General features: G+C 37.5%; 1 pseudogene; it reads right to left on the reverse strand.

Annotated features, from left to right (window-relative positions):
- Positions 1-7,693, reverse strand: part of LOC110595437 — a 30,092-nt pseudogene extending 22,399 nt beyond the window's left edge.
- Between the last annotated feature and the right edge of the window lie 2,350 nt (positions 7,694-10,043).

Consider the following 10,043-nt stretch of genomic DNA (forward strand, 5'->3'; position numbering starts at 1 on the left):
CATGTGGTAATGAGTAGAATGTGTATTCTGTGGTCTTTGGATGGAGGGTTCTGTAGGTATCAATTAAGTCCATTTGATCAACAGTCACACTGAGGTTTCAGATCTTGTTGCTGATTTTTTTGTCCTGATGATCTCTCCAGGGTTGTGAGTTGTGTATTAAAGTCCCCAGTTATGATGGTATTGGAGTCAATATCTTTTTTTAGTTTACCTAGGAGTTGCTTTGGGAAGGTTGGTGCTCCTATGTTCGGTGCATATATGTTTAGGATGGATATTTCCTGTTGATGGATTAAACCTTTTATCATATGTAGTGGCCCTCTGTATCTTTTTTAATTTTTGATAGCGTAAAAGGTATTTTGTCTGAGATTAAGATCGTGACTCCTCCTTTTCTGTGTGTTCCATTCACCTGAAAAGTTGTTTCTTATTCTCTTACTTTGAGTCTGTGAGTGTTTTTTCTAGTGAGGTGCGTCTCTTGAAGGCAATAGATTGTTGCCTGCTGATGTTTTATCCATTTTGCCATTCTATGTCTTTTCAGTGGTGAATTTAGTTCATTCACATTCAAACTAATTATTGAGATGTGAGAATTGATCCCTATCATAATGTTCTTGCAGAATTGTTTTTCTTCCTGTTTGTGTGCTGTCTTTCTTTTGGTTTTAGAGTTGGATCATGTGTGTTTTTAATCTTTTGCCTGTACTCTTGTGAAGAATGTTGTTGTTCTTTTTCCTTTTCTTTCTGTGTTCAATACTTTCTTAAGTGTTTCTTGTAGCGGTGGTCTGGTGGCAATGTAGGTTCTTAGGGATTGGATATCTGGGAAAGATTTCATTTCTCCCTCACAGATGAAGCTTAGCTTGTCTGGGTAAGTTATTCTTGGTTGAAATTGTTTATCTTTTAGAACTTTGAAGACAGGGCTACAAGCTCTCCTAGACTGGAGGGTTTTTGTAGCTAAATCTGTTGCTATTCTAATTGGTCTTCCCTGGTGGGTAGTCTGACCTTTTTCTTTTGCAGCCTTTAGGATTTTTTCTTTTATATCTACTTTGTTTAGGTGAATTATTTTATGTCTCGGAGTTGGTCTTCTCATTTGTTGTATTGCAGGGGTTCTCTCAATCTCTTGTGTTTGAATTTTTTCATCCTTGATGAGATATGGGAAGTTTTCTTGAATGATTTCTTGAAATGTTTATTTCAGTTTGGTCTCTGTTTCTCTCTCTGCCTCAGGAAGGCCAATTACTCTTAGGTTCGGTCTCTTGAAGTGGTCATTCATCTCTTGAAAGTTTTGTTCTATCTTTTTGAACTTCTTTTCTATGCTTTTGAGAGTTTGGGTTAGTTCTGTGTTTTGGTCTTCAAGTTCTGAGATCTTTCTTCTGCTTGGCTAATTCTGCTTTCCATGCTTATTAGTTTGTTATTTATTTCCATCACAGTATTCTTTACTGCTGTTATTTCTGACATCAGCTCCTTCCTGTTTTCCTCTTGTCTCTCCTCAATTTTTTTATTCTCTCCATTAATGTCTTGATGTCTGGGTTTGTTGCATGTGACAAGTCATTCTGGAGGCTCTTCATTGTTTGTGTTCCAGAATCTGTTTTCCCAATGTCTGTTCTCCCAGGGGTTTTTGTGAGACCCATATTCTTCTTTTGGTTTTTCTTCATTTGTTCAGTTTTTTCCCCTCCCTACTTTTTCCTTCCTTTCATGTCACCTTCTTCTTTAATTCTGTTATTCAGGTGTGGAGGGGTTGTTTTTGCTTCTGTTTGTTCAATCTCCTATTCTTGCTTATGTATGTCCTCTTACTTTGTTCAATTCTGGAGTTGCACTGTAGGTTGGGGGTGGTCCTTTTTGGAGTTTTGAGATTTATTTAAGGGGGGAGCTGTCATTCAAAATCTGTCTGCAGGTCCTGGTATCCACCGACAGGTGTATGAATAATCTGAAACCCACTTCCCACTGCCTTGGAATCCGTCCGTGCAGTGGGGTTGTAGGTTTACTCCCTGAAAATAAAATGCGGTTAACAGAGGGAAGAGAATGGTGCAGTGGGGGGGGAAGAGACAGAGGAGTATGGGTGAAAACAGATGAGTGTACCAACAAATGGAGAGAGAGACAAAAATTGAAACATATAAAAACAATAGACCATGGCTACAAACTAACCAACTCCCATACAAAAAAAACTAAAACAATATTGCTAACATACAAGTTTACCAACCTCTTTGGTGTGCTATTCCTCTATACAAAGATATGGTTTACAGAGAGAAGAAAATAAAAGGAGGGAAAAGAAGGAGAAAAAAAGGGGGGAACAAAACAGAAGGAATAGAATCAAATCAGTAGACTAAGAGAACCAATCAAGCACACTCTGAGACTTTTTGTTTAAGTCGAATGTCCTTTCAGCTCTGATTTCTAGCTGTCTTTTCAATCTAGTAAGTTTGTTCAAGGTTAGGATCAGTTGCCCCTGGCCTGCCGTGAAGGTCAGTTCAGATCACCACTCAGTTCCCCACTGCCCTGTTCACTACTCAGATCTGACCTGTGTCTGTCAGGCTTCCATTTTCCCCTTTCGGTGTTGTTACCTTGAATCACCAGCAGGTGATGTTATCCCTCGCTCCAGATGGTCTTTATCATAGCTGCTCCCCTGCCCCTAAGGGGGAGGAGATGTTGCCTGGAGGCACACAGGAGGAGACTCATGGCCTGGCAGAAAGTCCAGTGGTAGTAGACCTCAGCTGATCTTGCTCACAGGGGCTTCAAGGTCTGAAGTCGTGGATCACCTCAGGCATGGGTCGTGCAATGTGTCATGGCTGCCTTGTGTTGGCAGTTGTGGCTCACCTCAGGCACTGACAGTCCGATGTGGAATGGCTGTTTCGGTGGTGGCAACAGCAGCAGCAGTGGCGGTGGCAGCTGGCCTCAGGCACAGGCAGAGCGATGTGTAATGGCTGCCTCGGAGGCGGCGGCGGTGGCAGCCACAGTGGTGGTAGCGGTGGTGGCTCACCTCAGGCACTGGCAGTGTGATGTGGAATGTCTGCTGGCTGTGGCAGCAGTGGCAGCAACAGAAGCCACAGGAGCTGCCCAGACCGCGGTGATGCCTCAGTGAGGTCTACGGTCGAGCTCCAAGTGAAGAGCAGGCTGTCGACGATGGGATCTGCAGCCTCCAGGGAGAGAACCAGAGTCTCTTTGTGATCTCCTCGGTGGAGAGTCTCACAGTCCAAGCTGCCCCATTGCCATCTTGCCGGAAGTCTGAAGGTCAATTTTGTAACTATAGTTTCAGCTATTCAGGAGGCTGAGGCAGGAAGATACCTTGAGTCCAAGAGTGTGAGGTGGTGGTAAGCCATGATCGTGCCACTGCACTTCAGCCTGGACAACAGAGTGAAAACCAACAAGCAGTCCCTATCCAGCAGTCCCTATCCAGCCCTATGCCTGGATCATGTGTAATAATGGGAGATAAAAATTTATTCTGTTGCTTGTCTTTAAAATCTTAAGCAGTTCCTCGTGGCTGCCATTTTGTTGTTACTTTCTCTCCTGCTCTGGTTGCATTTCAATTGATAGCTAAGCAGTGCCAAGTCTGGCCCAGAAGCTGCTTATCCTAAGTGATTGCCTTCTTAGCGTAGACATTAAGATATGCATAGTTTAGTCTTTGATACTTACCCTGCTTGTGTGATTTAATTCAGACATTAACATATATCTTGCTTGTGTGGTTTTGCCCCCCCTCCGTGTGATTTTTGTCCTATATAAGAGGCATAAGAGGTGAAAATAAATTTGCTCTCTCTCACTCTCAGCTACCTGGGAGAGAGTCCTCCCAATCCCACTGTGCTTTGTCTTTCTTTTCTCATTCCCTCTCCCCACCTCAGGCCCTGCTCAGCGGAGGCTGGAACTCCACAGTATTATATTTAAAATTCTAAGGAAAAATGCTCAAAAAAACCAATGGTACAAATTTATAATTGTACAAATCAACCACACAATTAAATAAATGCAGAAGAAATGCTGCAGGAAAATGAACAATGTAAAATGAAATCTGAATAAATACAGAGAAACCAGTCTCCTGCATGAGCTGAATCAATATTTTAGATAATTTTATCAACAAATTATGTATATTTTATAACCAGATGCTAACATTCCCAAATGTCCTGTATGATTAAAAAAACAAAGAGAAACAATGTTGATCATAATAGTAGAAATAATCTTACCAAATATTTAAAATTACAAATAGGAATTTGTTCTATGAACCAAGAATATGAAGCAGACAGTCTAGAAAATATGAAGTATTTGATAGGTAGATAGGTAAATAAATAGATGCAGAGATAGTAAAGTTTTTATATCTATGAATTTAAAACATAGAGTGTTGGAAACATATAAGTGTCAAAGACATTTGAAACAGTATTTTTAGAAAAATGAATTCAAAAGTTGTAGAAAGAAAGTTTCTTAAATACATGGAATGAAAATATTTTGAAACTTAATTGGAAAAATAGTCCATTGCCACTGGATGCCATTTAGACAGACATATTTATATACTGGCATGTGGACATACAATAGATATGTAGTAGATTAAGCACATGGGAACATGCATTTTTTAAAATAATAAATTGATAAAAGTACTAAGCAATGGGTACATATACACAATGGAATATTATGCAGTTTTCAAGAAGGACAAACATGGACTTCTCGTCAACTTGAATAGATTTAAGGTCAATCATACGCAGTGATATATCACAGAAACAAAGAACAGAATACCATATGTTCTCATTCATAAGCGGACCTTGAACAACTATCACAATACTATAAGAAATGGAACCAACTGTGTTGCCCATCGAAGCTGGACTGGATTTAAAAAATGTGATACATATACACAATGGAATATTATGCAGCCATAAAGAAGGACAAATATATGGACTTTGTAGCAACTTGGATGGATTTGGAGTCAGTCATATTCAGTGATTTATCACAGAAACAAAGAACTGACTTCCATATGTTCTCACTCATAAGCTGACCTTGAACAATTATAATGCTGTAAAAAAGCAATTGGCAGTAGTGGAAAACTGTCGGGGGGATGGGATTGGCAGTTGAGGGAAACTGCTAGGGGAGGAAGGGGCATACCTCATCAACAAGGGTACCTGCATGATCAATGTTTATATACATAATCCTGAATTGTACTCCAATCTTTATAATAAATAATAACAATAATAATAAATACTATAAGAAATGGATTGGCAGTAATGGGAAACTGCCAGGGGGGAGGTGGGATTGGCAGTCAGGGAAGCTGCCAGGGGAGGAAGGGCACACCTCATCAACAAGGGTACCTGCTTAATGAACACTTGTATACTTAACCCTGAATTGTACCCCACATCTTTAAAATAAAAAAGAAAATACTAAACAATGAATAAAAGGGGAACCTAATAATTTGACAATATTAAAGTACTTGAAATAGTAAAATGTATGTAAGAGTAAAAACACATAATATGAACTGACAATATTAGATAGTATTTTCTATAGCAAAATGTGTAAAAAGAAAGCTATTAGTAAGATGGATATTGCCCATTTTAAACAGTTAAATAAAAAAGCATATATATTCTAGGCAAGAAATTTATGTAAAAAAACATTTCTCAGGACAAAATAAAAATCCACAAATATGAAACATATAATTCTCAGAAATATCACTCAACTACAAAATACATTTTGAAAGAGACATTTTTTATTTAAAAGTGTTTGTTTACCCAGTGTGGTTAGCATTACTTTGGTAATGACTTTTTTATTTCAACTTTGTAAACTCAAGGAAAGACTAAAATAAAATACAGTTTCTCATTTTAGCGTTTTTAAAAATAAAATCATAGTAAAGTTCTTCTACATTTATATGATGCTATGAATTAAAAGATATAGTTTTTGTAGCCAAATTCAATTTGACAGAAAAATGTATAATACCCAAAAATTTATATATTTTCTAATTAATTTTGTTTATTCAAAACATAAACTGTCATTTTCCAGTAATTTTTTTGTTTACTCTAATAATTAACATGTTATTAAGTTACAATGTGAAGTAACTGGTTTTAAAATTAGGAAAATAGTAGAAATTTGTAAAACACACGTTAAGATAAACAGATAATTTTTAAAAAGTCAAAATCATTTCCCAAAAGGATTTCAATAATTAATAGTAGTTTGGCCCCTGTGTCAGAGAGGACGGGGAGAAAAGTAGGCGAGTGAGGAAGGCACATGAACTCCATGTGGCAGATGTACACAAGCCTGTTCAAAAATCACTGGAAAGAAAATATTTTAAATTGGATGGATTTAGAGTTTATCATAAGCAGTGATCTATCACAAAAACAAAGACCAGAGTACCATCTTTTCTCACTCATAAGCTGATCCTGAACAATGATCATAATACTATAAGAAAGAGATTGGCGGTAGTAGGAAACTGCCAGGGAAGTGGGGGAGGGATTGGCAGTGGAGGGAAACTGCCAGGGGAGGGAAGGGCACACCTCATCAACAAGGGCACAGCTAGAGTATAATGAGAAAATGTAATTCCATACTAATCAACAAATCCAAATAAGATAAATAGAAAACTGGTCAATAAAATCATAGATAAATTATACAAATAAATTTGATTTACACCAAGCTCAATTAAATTGGCAGGAGTGAGAACAAAAGAATTATGGCAAATAATGGAGAAAAGAATATATCTGTGCATCCTAGACCAACTGTGATCATGATCCCATATGACCTTTAAGAGCTGCAATTGTCCATGGGAAAATGAAGACCTTTTTTTCATCAAAGTGATTTCTAAGGAGTTCAAGTTAGGGATTAAATGAAGCACATCTTGCTTCCTGGCATAGCAGCAGGAAAATTTCCACCCCACAGTGCTTTTGACTGGTATATTAGCAGTTAGACTAGACCAAGCTTTCACTGCTTCAATACTCAGTGGACCGATGACTTTAGAAAGCTGTGGCTTTATGCCCCACTGGATTTGGAGCATGTGCAAAGACTTGGGTACTATTAAAGCACTTTTAAATGTGGTTAAGTGTCAGAGATGCATTTATCAAATATTAACACCTTTTTTGTCCCTAATTATTCCTGATCCCTAATTCTTGACAACCCTTAGTCACTTTTTGTACAAAGAAGATTTCTGTTTCTCTAAGTCGATTATATAACTTAACTTCCTTCACAGATTCTAGAAATTGTCTGTAGATATGAAACTGTTGGTGCAACAAACTGCATCCTGTCTCCCAGAGCTCATAAGAAAGAGGACGAAGGTGTATTATTTAGTCCTCATCACAGAGAGCTTTTAGAGACATACTGTCACTGCCAACCGAAGCACAAAATGTCACCACCACAAATATTTAACATGTCCTGAGTAGCAATTTGTATTAGATAGCAAGTGTATAAGCAGGAACTGAACACACCATTGCCATTTTACAAGCAGGAGAGCTAAGACTTTGAATTTTGAAGTAATTATTTTAAAAGAGTGCTTCAGAAGGGGCTATAATACAGAAGGTAGACAAGAATGTCAGGCAGCTTAATACAGGTACGCTGACATGATTCTATGTCTCAGAAATCAAACACCGGTGTCTCATTTTTGTTTAATCTTTTTTTCTAAGTTCAGATTTTACTCTAAGGGATATATATTGTATTTTCACATCACATTTCTGTGACAGACATTCTATTAATCTAAGAATATTGCTCTATACATAAAAAGAAGGTCTACTTACCAAATGCCATTATTTGCTGGAGCAATAGCTGCCATGGTCACAGTCTGAGCACCTGTGCAAAAGAGTGAGCTAAATGTTTGAGTAACCATGAGCTCATCTCCTTGCTGAAAAGTAATTATTTCATCAGTAAGTACAATGACAATGTGTGCATGGGGATTTGAGAGGGGTCTCAGAAAGACATTTATGAAATGCTTAAATTACTGACAAGTAATTAGTAGCTGTTAGACTTTTGTTATTGCTTCTGTTTTTTGGTTTTGAGTTGGAATATCACTCTGCTGCCCAAACTGGAGTGCCAAATAGCTATTAGCTTTAATCAGTCGAGTAAATTTGAACAAGAGAGAGGCAAAAGGAAATAGAGAGATAAAGATAGAGACAGATAGAGACTGGAAAATTTAGAGAGAAAGAAACATGCAGAGGAAAGCATATCTGAGATGCTTGAAAAAAATCAGGTGAAAATCACATGACAGACAGACTTGGGTTCTAAGAAGTGAGAAAAGATTTGTGGAAAGTAGTCTGACATTGTGTCTTGCCAATCTTAGAGTTGTGACTCACAAATTGTATTATTTTTTAAAATTTGAATAAGTTTGTAAAAAAGGCAGTCTGGAAGAAAAAAAAAGAAAGACTCAACTAAAAATAATTTTCTCCATTGTTGAAATAAACTTGGAGGAAGCTGATAAACTTTTATTCACTGTTTTCATAGACACATGTTAAGAGTCTAACGTGTGTCCAACATGATTCCTGTATATAATATTTATACAGAACTGCCTACATTGGGTAAATATTCTAGTTGACAAAGAAAGACATTGTGTAACATTAAATAGTAAGTCGAATATGTAATATGTTATGTAATAATAAGAGCATTGTGAGTAAAATAAACAGCTGGTGATCTTCCCTGAGCAAGAAGAAATTCTGCCAGTGGGTTGACTTTTATTTGAGACTACAACATTTCTCTGAGTCTCCAAGATGCTGGCCTGTCCTGTAGATTTTGGGATCACTAAACCCCTACAATCTGTAGGCCAATTTCTGGAGAAATACACAGGTGGGTATATATACATGATAGATGATATAGATAGATGAAAGATAGATAGATAGATAGATAGATAGATAGATAGATAGATAGATAGATATGTAAACATCCTGTTACGTTTCTCTGTAGAGCCTTACAATAGCAAATTTTTGTTCTAGGGATGACTCCAGTAAAACAGAGTTTTCTAAACAGATCCTGGGTTTCAAGAATTGGTTCCCTAACTTTATTAGATTTATAAACACTAAACTCTATTTTTGGAAGTAAATAGAGCACAGCATGAAGTGGCAATAGGGACACACGAAATATCATTGCAGAATACTTCTAATCAAACACTTATAAGGATTTGTGTGATTACGTATGACATTTGAGCAGTTTTTGAAAACCAATGAGTATAATGAGATTGACTTGGATGTCACTGAAAAAGTGAGAAAGAGAAAAGTATGAGGTCAAATACTTGAATTTTCAGTTCAAGTATCATATAAGTGACACAAGTCTTCTATGTCTACGTTGAATGAAACTCCTCATTTGCAGCCAAAGGGCTAAGAATGCTGAAAATCAAACCCAGACTCTCATTCTTGAAGTGATTTAATTACGATACATATTACATCTCTGATCTCACAAGGTATCTGATATTAAATGATGTCACTGATTGGGAAGTTGTTGGATCTTAGAAGTTGGAATGGGGATGTGTGAGAAGACCCTGATGAAGATGAGGACATTAGCCCCCTAAAATTTGGTGAGTTTTTTCATATCAATAGAAGTGTACACACCACCATCACTGACATTATTAACATCATTTGAGGAAAGAGTAATAGCCTTCCGTGAAGCAATTGCTATGTAAGACATTGCTGATTCTCATCCTTTCTCTGATTCCATACCTACAACTAGATTTGAGTCTCAGCAAACCACTAAAGGAGCAGTTCAAGTGTGACCCATAGTAAGAAGTGGTGAACTCCAAAGTCATCTCTAAATTTTCTCATTTACACACTCAAAAATCTGGAGAAACATGTGTGGGAGCAGATACTGAGGGGGTTGGATAAAGGTGAAAAGAATGCAATATTGAGTCCAGCCTAATTTATTAACATGGGTCAAGGAAAGAAAGATCCTACATTTAATATCACAACTCTGACAGGTAGAAATGGTTATAACATCTGGTCAGCTAAGTCAGGGAGCAAAAGCTTGCCCACAGTACACAAACTCAAAATGTCGGATTTGCCTTGGTTGACTATAGAGAAACCAATCTAAAGTCTTAGGGAGATTGTAATGCCAGAGTGGATATGGCATTTAAGAACTAATCTCCCCCAGGACTCATGTGTTCCTTCTTGGTGAGCTAGGGAAAATGGGGGGGGCAGAGAACT

The sequence above is a fragment of the Carlito syrichta genome, unplaced genomic scaffold (genome assembly GCF_000164805.1).
Source record: "Carlito syrichta isolate Samal-C Ts95f unplaced genomic scaffold, Tarsius_syrichta-2.0.1 Scaffold301938, whole genome shotgun sequence".
In the NCBI taxonomy this organism is placed as follows: Eukaryota; Metazoa; Chordata; class Mammalia; order Primates; family Tarsiidae; genus Carlito; species Carlito syrichta.